Source organism: Meles meles, chromosome 3 (genome assembly GCF_922984935.1).
Source record: "Meles meles chromosome 3, mMelMel3.1 paternal haplotype, whole genome shotgun sequence".
NCBI lineage: Eukaryota > Metazoa > Chordata > Mammalia > Carnivora > Mustelidae > Meles > Meles meles.
Genome location: NC_060068.1, coordinates 134,283,053 through 134,296,417, shown reverse-complemented (window position 1 = coordinate 134,296,417; position 13,365 = coordinate 134,283,053). Strand labels below are relative to the sequence as shown.

General features: G+C 39.1%; 1 protein-coding gene across 6 annotated transcripts in view; it reads right to left on the bottom strand.

Moving 5' to 3' along the window:
• Positions 1–13,365, bottom strand: part of EBF1 (EBF transcription factor 1) — a 387,643-nt gene that overhangs the window by 43,682 nt on the left and 330,596 nt on the right. The window lies entirely within an intron of this gene.

Below are 13,365 nucleotides of genomic sequence, written 5' to 3'. Positions count from 1 at the left end.
CCAACAACTCTGTTTATTAACTACTTAGGTCCAAACAGCCTAATATTTATCCGAATAACCTAGCAGCCATTTGAAAAAAAAGCAAAAACCAAAAGAACAATAACAACAACAACAACAACAACAACAAAAACAAAGAAATTGGAGGACAAAATAATATAGTAATATTTTTCTTTCATTCTAAAATAATCACAATTGCTTTCTAATGGGATATTTCCATGTGCTCCTGTTGAGCACTGTGTAACTTCTCAGATCTTGGAATAAGATTGGATACCACCACCCTCTTTTCTCTTCTGCATTAATTTTTACATGAGACTTCCTTCTCATGTAATTGCTGATAACTCAGCTTGGCAAAGCTATGACACCATCAAAAAGATTGCAGTGTGATCTAATGGGAAGCTATGTGCTACTTTGGACTAGTCATTTGTGTGGTATCCAACAGACTTCGTGTTACTTGTTTCTCTCAACCTGAAAATTTCCCAGGGTGCCCCTGTAATGCTAAGATATATGAATCAATTGTATTCATCCATGTATGTTTTTTCCTCTAATAATAATGATCGCAATAGCAACATCAGCTAAACATCTCTGAAGAACTTACTACGTGCCAAGCACTTTGCATGGCTTAAACTGTCTAATCATGACCACAACCCTGAAGGAATGACTCCTGTTATTCCAATTGCACAGAGAAGGCAACTGAGACTTTGAGGAGTTAAGGACCTTGCCCAAGTCCACAGAACTGAGGAGATTCAAACCCAGGCAGTCTGGTTCCGAAGCCTGCTCTTAATCTCTTCGCTAGATCAGACAAGTCAGGTCAACTAAGAAGCCTCCAGAACAGGCCTTTAATAATTTTGGCCTCCCGGACTTTTCCTGTGCCTTTCTTGCTCCCCATATCCCGTTCCTATCTGCAATCTGTTCTAGTCCTTTCTTTTGTCTTAACATTTATCCCATAGAAAACTTTGTCACCTACTCCAGACTTCATTTGACTTCCATTTCTCTACCAGCACACTCTTCTTCTCTTTGTTCTAACCTTTTTGGAGTGAACACAGCTAGATTTCATCTAGGTTACCTCACTGACCAGTGATGTCCCTTTGGGAAAATCACTTAACTGTCTTTAAGTCTTCTTTATCTATAAAGGGAAGATCTGATGCTTGTACAGTGCTTAGCACATAATAAATACTCAGCAGGCAATTATTATTACTATTAATAGGATACCTGCCATGAGCTAGAATAGGGGAAGATGTGGGGAACACAGGATTAATTAGACTATGTATTTCCCACTCTCAAGGAAATCCAGACTCTAGAGGGACAGAAAGACATAGCCAGATTTCAAAAACAATGTGATAAATAAGATTCAGTATTCTAGGAGAACATCAAGTATGTTTCACTTGTCCCTGGGGTTCAGCCTTTCTTCCCCCACTTATAGTAATTTGAAATTGTAGTTCAGAGAATTCCACCACCTCTAATTCTCAGATATTACTCCAAAATAGAGCTCTACCTGGAGTAGGACACAACTGCTTTAAAACACCATAAATCCTGTGACCAGATGGGAACAAAGAAAAAGGTAGGAAATACCTAATGAAGATGGGATTCTTTCCCAGATTTGGGATATGTTACATTGCTTAATTCAATAAAATTGGATTCTTGCTGTATATAAGGTGTATGATTTAAGAAGATAAAAAGAAATAGAATTACAACCCAGGTCCACTTTCCTGCATGCCCAGCTAGGCACTTTTCAGTTGGAAAAACTCTTCTCGGCAACACAATGTACCCTTGAGGAGTGCATAATCCAGTGGGGAACCAGGCCTATATGTAATTAGCACAGAAGATGAAAAAAAATAATCCTCTGTAGTGGAATCAGGGACACATTTACCAAAGAAGTCATATGTGAGCCAGATGCAAAAGATAAATAGAATTTTTCTACAAAAAAATGGTGGGAAAAGCATGCCAGGCAAAAGGAACAACATGAACAAAGGCACAGAGCTATAAAAGGACATGATGTGTTCTCATAAGGTTCGATAATACGGTTTTGGGAGATCACAGTTTATACACTGGGAGTAGAGTACTGAAGAGTAACCATGAGTATTGTAATAGCCTTGAGTGCCACTGAAGACTTTATCTGGTAGGCAACAAGGAGCTATTTCAGTTTTCCCATACCATAAGGGTAACACAATCACATCTATATTTCAAAGACCTAACCAAAGGAGTCCAATGAAGGGAGGATTTTAAGGTCAGTACTTTTGTAATAATCCAAATGGAAAGTGAATGACCACCTAATGCTGGCATGGTCATGGAGACAAGGTAGATTTCAGAGGTATTTTAGAATAAAATGCACATGACTTCAGTAACATATTAGGTGTGAGGAATAAGAAAGGCCAGAGAATGACTGACATTTCTAATTTATCCGAGTGGCTAGAGTAGCCACTCAACAAGATAAAGAATGCAACAAGAAAATTGCAATGGAAGGAAAAAATCATGAATTCAATTTCAAACATGCTTTCTAGGTGCCAGTAGGACATCCATGTAAAAATCTTTAGTAGGCAATTGGAAACAAAGGACTAAAACTCAGGTGAAAGATCAAGGATGAAGCTGATATTATAGGTAATATTATAGGTCTCAAGACATAGGTAACAGCTGAAACTATTGGTATGAGAATAAAACCAGGGACAGACAGTGCTACTGTAAACACTAACATTTAAGGAAGTTAGAAAAAAGATTCAGAGACAGAAGGACAAAGCCAGGTCAAAACAGTAGAAGGAATACCAAGAGAGAATATGGAATTGAGATCAAATGTGGGGCTTAAAGTGAAAGGGGTTGTCCACACCATCTAGTAGAGTGGTAATCAACCAGGAGATGGCAGAGGTGAAACTGTCAAGGTAGACCATTCCAAGATCATCAGTGTAGGTGGCAAACACAACTTCAGGAGACTCATGAATGCCTTAATCCAGAGGCTCTAGTTTTCTTAACAACCTTCAAACAAAGATCTGAGAGCACAAAGAGAGTAAGGGCTGTTGACAAACCTATTTGGCCAGGTGAAGCTTAGACAATCATGAGAGGCAGAAGAGAGAGTAGAAGATGTAAAATTCAAGATTGGAGTCAACTCAGGCCTAAGAATAATGTAGAATTTCAGGTGTCCTGAGACAAAAGTTATGATGCCAAATTCACCTTCAGATTTGATCAATTTCTGTTAGTGTAGGAGTGGAGGTGGGCGGGTGTTGATGATGAAGCGATTTCCAAGGCTCTTTTTTTTTCCCTGCTCCCAATTTTGACACCTGTGTTTTAAGAAGGGGATGGAACCAAGTGAGTCACACACTGGTCACCCCAGTGAGCTTCTACTACTTCTAACCCACCCTAGATTTGGACTTGTAGACCACAGAGGAATGGGCCTCCTTGACCCAAATACTGACAAAATACATCAGTATATGTAACCAGAATTTAATCTCCCTTGGATGCTGGTGGTCTTAATATTGGTCTCTGATGACTTAAAATCAATAGATGTTTAGTTAAGTACTTCACTTGTTTTGGAGTAACAGTTATTGTGTGGGCAATGGGTATGTGGCCACTTCCTCAATAACCTCATGTCTCCTGACAGAGTGAACATTACAATCACACATTTGTTGCTATTAGCTCATGAGATGCTGGAAACCAATTTTGAAAAGCAAGTAATAAAGCACCACATAAAAAATAATGGTGTAATTACTTCTTGGTCAGGTTAAACCTACTATGACGATAAAAACCAAAGGGAGCAGCAAGCATCGTAAGTGGGCTTGCTGTAAATTTGACACTGCTTCTGACATTCAGAAAGGAAAAGGCTTGAACCCACCCACCTAAGCCAGGTGCACAGAAGACTATTTGTGTTGTCTCTGAGTCTCTCTTTAAAACCCTATGCCAACTGTTTTGTTTTTTTTTTTAAGCCTCTGTCAACTCTTAAGAGCTAAAGAGAATGGGCCAGTCACCAAATTATTGACTCAAAGCCTTTCAGATTCCTATTTGAATTGAGGCCCCAAAGAGAAGGGATCTAGAAAACTGCATCAGAGAACAATCACCACGCTGGTAGGATCTGTTCTCTAAATACAGAGGAAATAGAAGGAAGTGAGGATCTAATTGGAAGATGGACCACAATGTCCAGGAGGTCAAGGAAACACTGGCTATGGCTGATGATCTGTGGGCAAGCACTCTGGTGGGCCACTAACATAAACACACTTCTCCACTTTGAGGCCGTGATCTTTTTCACTTCTGATCCCAAGAGCTTGAAGTCTTCCCTAATCCACATGAAATACCAAGGATAGGTAGGTGTAGGGGGAGAGAGGCTTAGTCAAAGTTATGCCAAAAACCCTTAAGGATGGTATGCCACAGCCCATATTTAAGGATATCATGATTGTTTTATTATTGAGTGAGGCTTTTCATTATTTCTAGATCTTCGGAAGACCTTTAGCTAGTATCTCATTTTATCCCTTCTAAGAGCTGCAAATCATTCTCCTAAGATACGTGCATCATGAGTAGACTTCATGACAGCCTGCTGTTAGAGAATAGCATTAGTCTGATGATAGAGCAACAGTGGACTAATTTTTACTAACAGAAGTGACTTTGTTACTTAGAGGTTAACTTCTCAAGGGCTGAAACTTGCATGGAAATACGCTATACACTGATGGTTGGTTAGGAATGGGGATGGCTTTTTGGAGGGCAAACTGGCTGTGGGTAGAGAAGAAGAAGGACTAAGCCCAGAGACTAAATCATCATTGAATTCAGAGACATCCCCCAGAGTAGGCCTGGTGGTCACGCAAACCACTTGTAACACGTCTATTTTTCTAAATGGGCACAGACCCACACCAGGCTTGTCAGCCTTCAGAAACGTCATCTTGTGTGTCAAGAAAACACCATTCCTGCTCTGACTCCCCTGGAACTTTTCCTTCCTTCAAATTGGAAGTAGAGACTGAAATTCTCCAAACTGTATCTCCCGATTCTCTCTAAATTGATGGGTAGGATAGAGCCTTTTAAAATGAAAAAATGGAAATAAGTTAAAAGAAGTGATTTTCCTTCCATATTCTCTCTCTACAATCTCTCTGCCCCTATTGGAGAAAGGAAAATTTAAAGGAAATGAAAATACATATTTAACGCCATCTGTGGAATTCACTTTGTCTGAGGCCACTGTGTCATTGCTGGGTCTTTCAGAGGGTTGGGGCATATCTACAGGGGCAAAGACTAAGTTTAATAAACCACTGACCTATTCCCAGATGGAAAAGTTTTATGATTGCCTTGTGACAATAGGCATTGTGACCCTTTAAGAACAAAATCAAACATACTGGATTGCATTTTTCAAAAGCTACCAAAACAACTTTAGGTAAGAATACATTCCTCTAAGTCTCCTTTCTAACTCTGGAATTAACAACTCGATCTTGATACAATCAGGAAAGGGGCACATCCATTCAACCAGCTTCAGAACTTCAGTGCTACAAAGATCCCTTCTTTTCCAGCAAACACAATCCAAGCTTGGAGACCCTATCCTGTCAATGCAAGATCAAACCACCAGTTAACTATTGAATCAGAACGAAAACTCAAATGTTGGAACCCATTCTACCCTAGATCCCCTCTATCAGTCCTCCACGTAAACTTGATTTAAGATAAAAATTATCATTGATTGAGAAGTGGTTCTTGGCATTCTACTTTTGTTACCTTATTTTTTTTTCTTCAACAACCCAAGAAGAAGATATTCCCATTTCACAGATGAGAAAACAGAGGTTGTTAATCTGGGGTGAGTGAAAAAAAGTGTGACGGAATCGCACTTATGGAAAAGGACATCAGACCTGCCCTTCAGACAGCAACATCTTCATCACAAGATCCATCTCCTAGAACCGCTGTCCATTCCAAACCCAAATGGCCCTGCCATTTTATCAAATGAACACTAGCTACAAGGAAGACCAACGAAGGCTCCCAGGATCCTGAAAGTATCTTGCAGCATGTCTATGAAATGTCCGCATATTTTTTTTTTTTAAACTATGACCAATCTCTCTTCAAGTCTGTTTTGCAAAAAAGCCCTGGGATTAAAGACAATGTGCTCTGACTTGACCTAAATTCTTGTAATGAAAATGTGATCATAGCTGTAGCCCATAGTAACCGGTGCGCAGTTGGAATGTACCAGAGACTGTGCTCAGCCCTATGTTATATATCATAAAGTCCCATTCATCCCTAAGAAGTCTGTATTGCTACCATCACCGTTTCTACAGGTAAGGGGAGTCCCTGGGGACCAGGATTCATACTCGGGCTGTCTATCTCCGGTGCCTACCCTTTACTCCAGACTGCCCCTGTGGAAGCGTTTAACTAATACACTGGGAGAGATGGTGTTCTATTTCCCTTCAGGGCAACATAAAAGAAAACAAACAATAAAAGATGCCTCCAGAAAAACAAAACAAAACAAAACAAAGCAACTATCCAGCTTCAACTTAAAAATACAAATGCATACCCACGTATTCTATATAGAGACTTGACTCCAGTAACACGAAAGGTTAAAAAGGGAAATTTTCCAAACGGGATCACGCTAAAGCCCAAACCCATTTTCTGTGAGGTATGTGGTAGTGATGTCACCCATAAGAAAGATGAGAAATGACACACGCTTCTCCATCATCCCCTCCTAGATTGTTTATCTCACCTGACAAGTTGTCCTTAATCAGGTAACTTAAAAATTGTATGGAATCTTGAGGCGGCTCTGAGTAACACGGGTGGAACTCGGATATGCTTTCTTCATTAACTGCTCAGACCCCAGAAATGAGAATAAAGCCTCTCTTCCTGGGGAGTCTTTTAACTGAAAAAAATAACCCTTATCTTAATTGAATGCACACATCAGTTAACTATCTCCGGATTCACAAACCATGAATGCCCCATTTTCGCAGGACGTCTTCCTCTCTCTGGTTTGTTGAAAGGCGGGCACTCTCAGGGCTGTGCTTAGAGGACAGTGAGATTCAGCAGGATGTGGAGGGACAAGAGAGAAGAAGGGAGCACATTAAGCCCTCGTTTTCACAAGAAAACGAGCATTCTGGGGCTGAGCAGAGAGAACAGCCAGCAATGCTGTCCTTGCAGAACTGATTTCTCCCATCACTGCTCTGAGGAGACTGCAAGGGAATCACAAATAATGCCATTCTGCCCTCGGAGTACCAGTTAAGCAGGCTTCAGATGTGCCTACAGAGGGAAGACAAGACTAGCAAAGAGAGTTTCATGGATGTAAAAAGATGGTCTGATGAGAAGGGAGAGGGGTAGAAAAATGAATTGCACATTTCTCTCCAGAAATATTGGGCCTGTTTCAAAGCTCCACTTTTCTTTCTCTCCCCAAAGCAGAAAGATCTTAGCAGGGGTTGAGGGATGCCCCCAAGGTCTCTTATCAGGTTGCTCCCCATGGCCTGGCAAGTCCCTGTGGAAGAGACCTGAGATGGAGAGCCCTTCTATGCCAGGGGCAACAAGCTTCTCGCGAGAGAAATACGCTAGCTGTACCTCCTACTGAGTGTGTAAGTCAGAAGGGTGTAAGATTGTGACTCTGATGAGGCAAACATTTATAATTAGATTTGGTAAAAGACAGAAGCACGCTTACGTTATCACTGCATGGGGAATGATCTGGGCTCTATCGAACTTTTAAAAAAAATTGTCATGAAAATATTACAAACTATCAGGAAGATCCATTTCCCAAAATATGCAATGGCATCTTTTTAGCCTGATTTTTTTTGAAATAAACTCAGAATCTGACTGTGTTCCCTTGGCCACGATTCTGAAATGAACTTTACCTACAATTCCATGAACACAGAAAAGAGATCTTTGACTCATCAGAGCCCTGACCTTGGGTTTTTGCTATTGAAGGCACCAGCCCAGGTCATTTGAATCCCAGACCAACCACCCTGCCATGAAAACCACACTCAGCAGGAAACAGCGTGAGCGTGGGGTTCCAGTACACCTGCTAGGAATGCCATTCGTTGTGACATAAGTCAATAAGCCTCCATAGAGTTTAGGATTCAGAGAAAACAAAATAATGGTATTACAAGAGGGAGATAAACACACAGTGCATAACAGCAGTTAAGAGTTTCCTTTACGTGGCAGGAATATTTTCTTGGCTGTGGGATTTCAGATGTCAACCAGGGAGGCCAGGCATGCCAATTTTCTGAGTTTCATTAGCCTGCCAGACTATTTAGAGGTCTGAGCGAGCACAACTCTCTCATGTTTGTGCTGAAGGAGAGATGCTACAGACCTGTCCCGATCTGAGTATTAAATTCTCTTTGCTCGTGACGACCCAACACTGAAACTTAGAGGAGCGCTTCTTTTATAGTCTGCCGTATGGGGCACTGGATTTATTTCCCTTTGGACGATGAGATTGTAGTTAGCATAACACCAGTGGCTCCAACATCAATCCTCTGTCAAAAATAGTTTTATGCAGGCCAGAGAGAGGCTGGGCATAATAAAGGACGCACACCCGGTTGCAGACATACAAACACGGAAAGAGAAACCAAAATCAATTCTGTAAACAGAAGTCAAAGCTTTCTTGGGATCATTAAGGACCTATATTTTAATATTCCAATGGGAGGATATTTACTGAAATATCAGATCAATTCTTAAAGGAGAGCTGGTCCCCGTGGAGTTTATGTGTGGTCTTCTGTCCAAGGTCCATTAGACAGGGTCCCCATCTTTAGTAGAGTGGATCCAAATAAATTCAAAGGAAGGAAATGGATTCCATTCTCTCTGTTTACTTTATTACTATTGATTTCTGAATTCCCTCCAATCTCTTTCCTAACTGAGTAGATAATATGCATTTAGTACTAAAGGTAATTATTCCAAAATGAATCCAGGTTGCAGCTGGGTGATAAAAAAGAGAAAGGACACTGATAGATTAAATACTTACACATTAAAATGTATGGCTGATTGTATTAATATGTACAAGAGCTTTAATATGCTCACTTTATGGCTAGATATAATTTCCTAGGCTAATTGTAAGTTCATTTGTAACATTCAGACATATTTTATTTCCACTATTCTAATATTTTGTGGCATTATTTTATAATGCAAATACTAAAATTACAAAACCAAAATCGTTTGAAATATATATTTTTAAATCTACCTTTTATGAAAAGGAACCACCGACGACAATTTTTTAAAGTATTCAAAAAGGGTTAGGATATTGAGTTTCCAGAAATGAAATGTTTTTAAAGCATCGAACTTAGAAAAAAGAACAAGAAGTGTATCATGTTAAGAGTATATGTAAAACAACATAAATATCCAGCAATAGAGGAATAGATAAATTTAGTAAATCCACACTGTGGGAGATTATGCAGCCTTTTAACATTATGTTTATGAAGAAGTTCTAATGAATGGGAAGATGCTTAGTAGGCTACATAAAAAAAAAAAAAAGCAGGATGTAAAATTGTGCGTGTGTGTACACATATATAGTACAACCACAAATATGAAAAAATGTTTACATACATTTGTTATGCATAGAAAAAAAATGAAAGAAGAAATGAAAATGGTAGCAGTGGTTCTCTCTGGGTGATGGGTAGTGCATGATGTTAATTTCTCTTACTCTGTCCTGTTATTCTCCAGATTTTCTCCAAACAGCATACATCCTGGCTCAAAATTATTTGAGACCCCTCACATGCCAGCGGCTTCCGTATTGTCTCCTCTTTGAAAACCTGCCCACTTACAAGCTGAGTACATTTTCTGCAGAGTCCTATCAGATGGGTCCAAGTGCTGGATACCCAGGGATCATCACATTTTTAGTAAAGGTGTAACTACTGAAGCTCTTCTTAAAGACAGTATAATGGAGCAGGTAAGGGGATATATCCCAGAGCCACACTGCCTGGGTCTGATGATGGCTCCTCCACTTAGCACCTGATTCGCTCTGATAAATAACTTTATCCCTCCATACCTCTGTTTCTTTAACTGTAAAATCAGGACAATAAAATACCTACCTCATAGAGGTATGAAATGCAGTGATATTTATAAAACAGTTAGATCAGTGTGACACCTAATAAATAATAAAATCTATTAAGTGGAATAAACAAAATTCTCATTTGTGTTCATCAGAATGAAGTTACAAATGAAGAAATGGACATGGTTAAAATACATGTAAAACATTTGAGCCTTTGTAAGTTCTTTGATAAGCTCATCTGGGGCAGAAGTATAATTTTCAGTTGAATTCAAGTCAGTACTCTAGTGGTTTTAAATTATTTTTTTGTACTTGCCAAAGATGTGTCCATCTATACATTTCTTAAATGTTAATGAAGATGCTAAGTTTCAATGAAATCCTTCCTCTGTGCCAGGACTGTCTGTAATGTTTTGTTTGCTACACTATACAAGACTCTAACATAAGATTCAGAACTAAATAGGTGTTCAGTAAGCATTTGCTTAATGAAAAAATGAATGAATGAAGTACTTCACCAGGGCTGCATCAAATTGTCCAAATATGGGCATATGTCCACAATAGGAAATAATGAGAACTAAGGTTTAAGTGTTAAATTTCTTAGAATCTGAAATGTGTTGCTACTGTTATAATATGGAGACAATGAGATGGCAATATCAAAAGAGCAAGGGAAACAAGTATTTATTCTGAGAAAAATGTTGCCACAGCTCAGCATTCATCTATCCTCAAGGACTGGTTTCCTAGGGAATCCATAACGATGGAGGGAGCCCTGGGAGCTGAGATACTCAAACAGCAATGGTGGCACTAATAAGCAGAAACAGTGTGTCTGGCTGGTTCTGTGGTTTTCTTCCTACCAGGTAAGGCGTGACAAGAGAATGTCAAAGCAACTGAAATCAGAGACAACACTTGAAATAAGAACAGTATATAACGGCAAATTTTACTGTAATAAATTCCATTATTGAGAGCAGAAATGACTATTTTTAGATACGGTCCATTGTTTTGCATGCATTTCCAAGTTACTCTTTATACATCTAATTTCTAAATTCATGGTATAACTTTGAGTGTTTGGTGGAGGTCTTGGCTCCAAAGCAGTGAAAGAGAAGTGAAATGTCCCATGGTTGTAAAATCTTGATAACTTCTCGGTGTCATTTTTTAAAATGTGGAACTGCTCAAACCACATAGATAATTATAGATGACCAGATTGTAACTGTTTTATTGCTTCTTTTTCCCCATAAATTTTAATTTTGGAAAGTTAAGTGAAAAATGTGGTTTCAATTTCCTACAAATTGCACACAATTTGGTTTTAACAAGAAAATAGAAAGAAAGGGTATGTTCTTTAAAGTGAATTATGAACTAGAGTTTGTTTTCGCTCGCTCAACACCGCAAGAATAATAAAGCACAAAATTTAGAAAAGATGCCTTACAAAATGGAAATCATGAACTGTAGTAAGAAAAGCATAAAGTAATTTTTTATCTAAACATGGTTTAAGCAATCTAACAGGATAACACAATTGGGCTAGTCTTTCTCCCTCTGGTGAAGCAAGCTCAAGTTTAAAAGGAAAGGAAGAAAGAATGAAAGGAAACAAGAGTAGAAGCTCACAACCTCAGTGCATTGTATAACAGGAAATCTCTTAATGAGGAAAGGCTGTGTACATCCCCAAGCTACTCTCCAAAAGTGCCACCAACTGCAGAATTAGTAGAAACAATTAATAGTGAAATCACTGAGACGCAGATCTAAAAACAGAACAAGAGATAAGAAAGAGATTTTTAGTAGAAAGAAATGATAGTTATCTGCTGGGTTCTGGCTACCATCTTAGACCAACATGCTTTCCTTATTCAAGGTACTGGTCAACAACTAGCATGTTAAAGGCAGGAAACCCGTGATGTGTGCCTACCACCCCAAAACCACCAGCTGGAATTCAAACAATGAAGTCAATCAACCAGCTGGGGTTTTTTCCCCCTTTGTGCCAAACTTTGTGTTGAATGTGTTCTTTTATTCCTCAAATTGACCATGTTTTTGCCTTATTAGCTATGTAGATTATGTCAGTGTGTTGGGCACAATAAATTATTCAGACAACAAACAATGTCATCAAAATTGCCAATCCTCATTGATCAAATTCTCCAGGGTCCATGTTACTTAGTAGTACCACACGGCTTCTTCAAATTTCTACTTCCCAAAATGTTTACTTTCAGACATATTGCAACCACCACAGAGATCACCTGTATTCTGTATCCTACCAACAAAGCAGACCAAATCTATCACAAGTACCTGTGGTAACATCAATATCCCTGTTTTCTTTTTTGGCCAAAATGTAGTGTTTGCTGATATTTTTCTATCTGAGATTGAAGTTGCAAGTATAGTTCCTCCGACTGTTGGAACACTAAGTTCTGACTTATGAAGGTCCAGCTATAAACTGGGACTTGGCAAACTTGAAGCATTACTCACTGACTAATAATGCTATTAGTCAAAACTGTAAACTTCTGGTCAACTGCATTTTTTGCATATTACTGCATGAAGCTCTAGCTGAAGTTTGCGATCCAAAATATCCTTTGAAGGCATCACCATGAATAAGACTTAATTTATTCTCTTGAAATGTGAAAGCTGATTGTTCCTGTCCAAAAGTCAGTAAACCTTTGCTGTTGGTGAAAGGCCATTCCCTACCTGTAGCAAAATCATGTTACCCAACCCTCGGGCAATGACTTTTCATTGAGAACAGACCAGGCTGACCACAGTGTTCACATGGATCTCAGTCTCGACGATTTAACTGATGATGTAGTCTGGACAAAATAATGGTGCAATAAAATAGGAGGATTTCATAGCAAAATGCTCAAAAACTGCAATAATATAGCTAGAGGGAAATCCATAGAAGGGTATCTTGAGAGGGAAGCAAATGAGAAGGTTTGCTCTTAAATCAGGGCTGAGGTATTCACTCATTCGTGTATTCTTTTAAAAATGTATCCATAAAAGCCCCCTTGCCCATGCCTCCCACTCCCAGGCCTGTTTCCAAATCCACCGTCCTTACTGACCAGGGCCCCAAGGTGTTTTGTTCGTTATTATAAGCACTTATTGCCCTTTGAAAAGTGGAAGGCCCTGAATGAAGGAAAAACCTCTACTCGCTTCAACACAAGTTATTGTTCTTAACAAAAACTGATTTGAAGTGAGTGTTTGGAATTTTTCATAACAAGATGAATAAAATAAAAAATATCTTAAGTACCATAAAATCTCCCATGGTGGGGAGGAGATAAGAGGGCAGAGAAGAAAAATGCAAATGATGAACTTGGAAAATTACTTGCATACGGATCCTGGAATCCTATACAACATATTCTAAGAGATGAAAATAATGGGAGCTAGAGAGATGGGGCAGAGTTTCTACAGTGTCTTATGTTATGTAATTTTTGCATGCCTGTTTTTAAGATGATGGAGCTCAATAACAAGGGGAAAAATCAGGAGACTTGAATTCAAAGGAATCCATCCACAGGAAT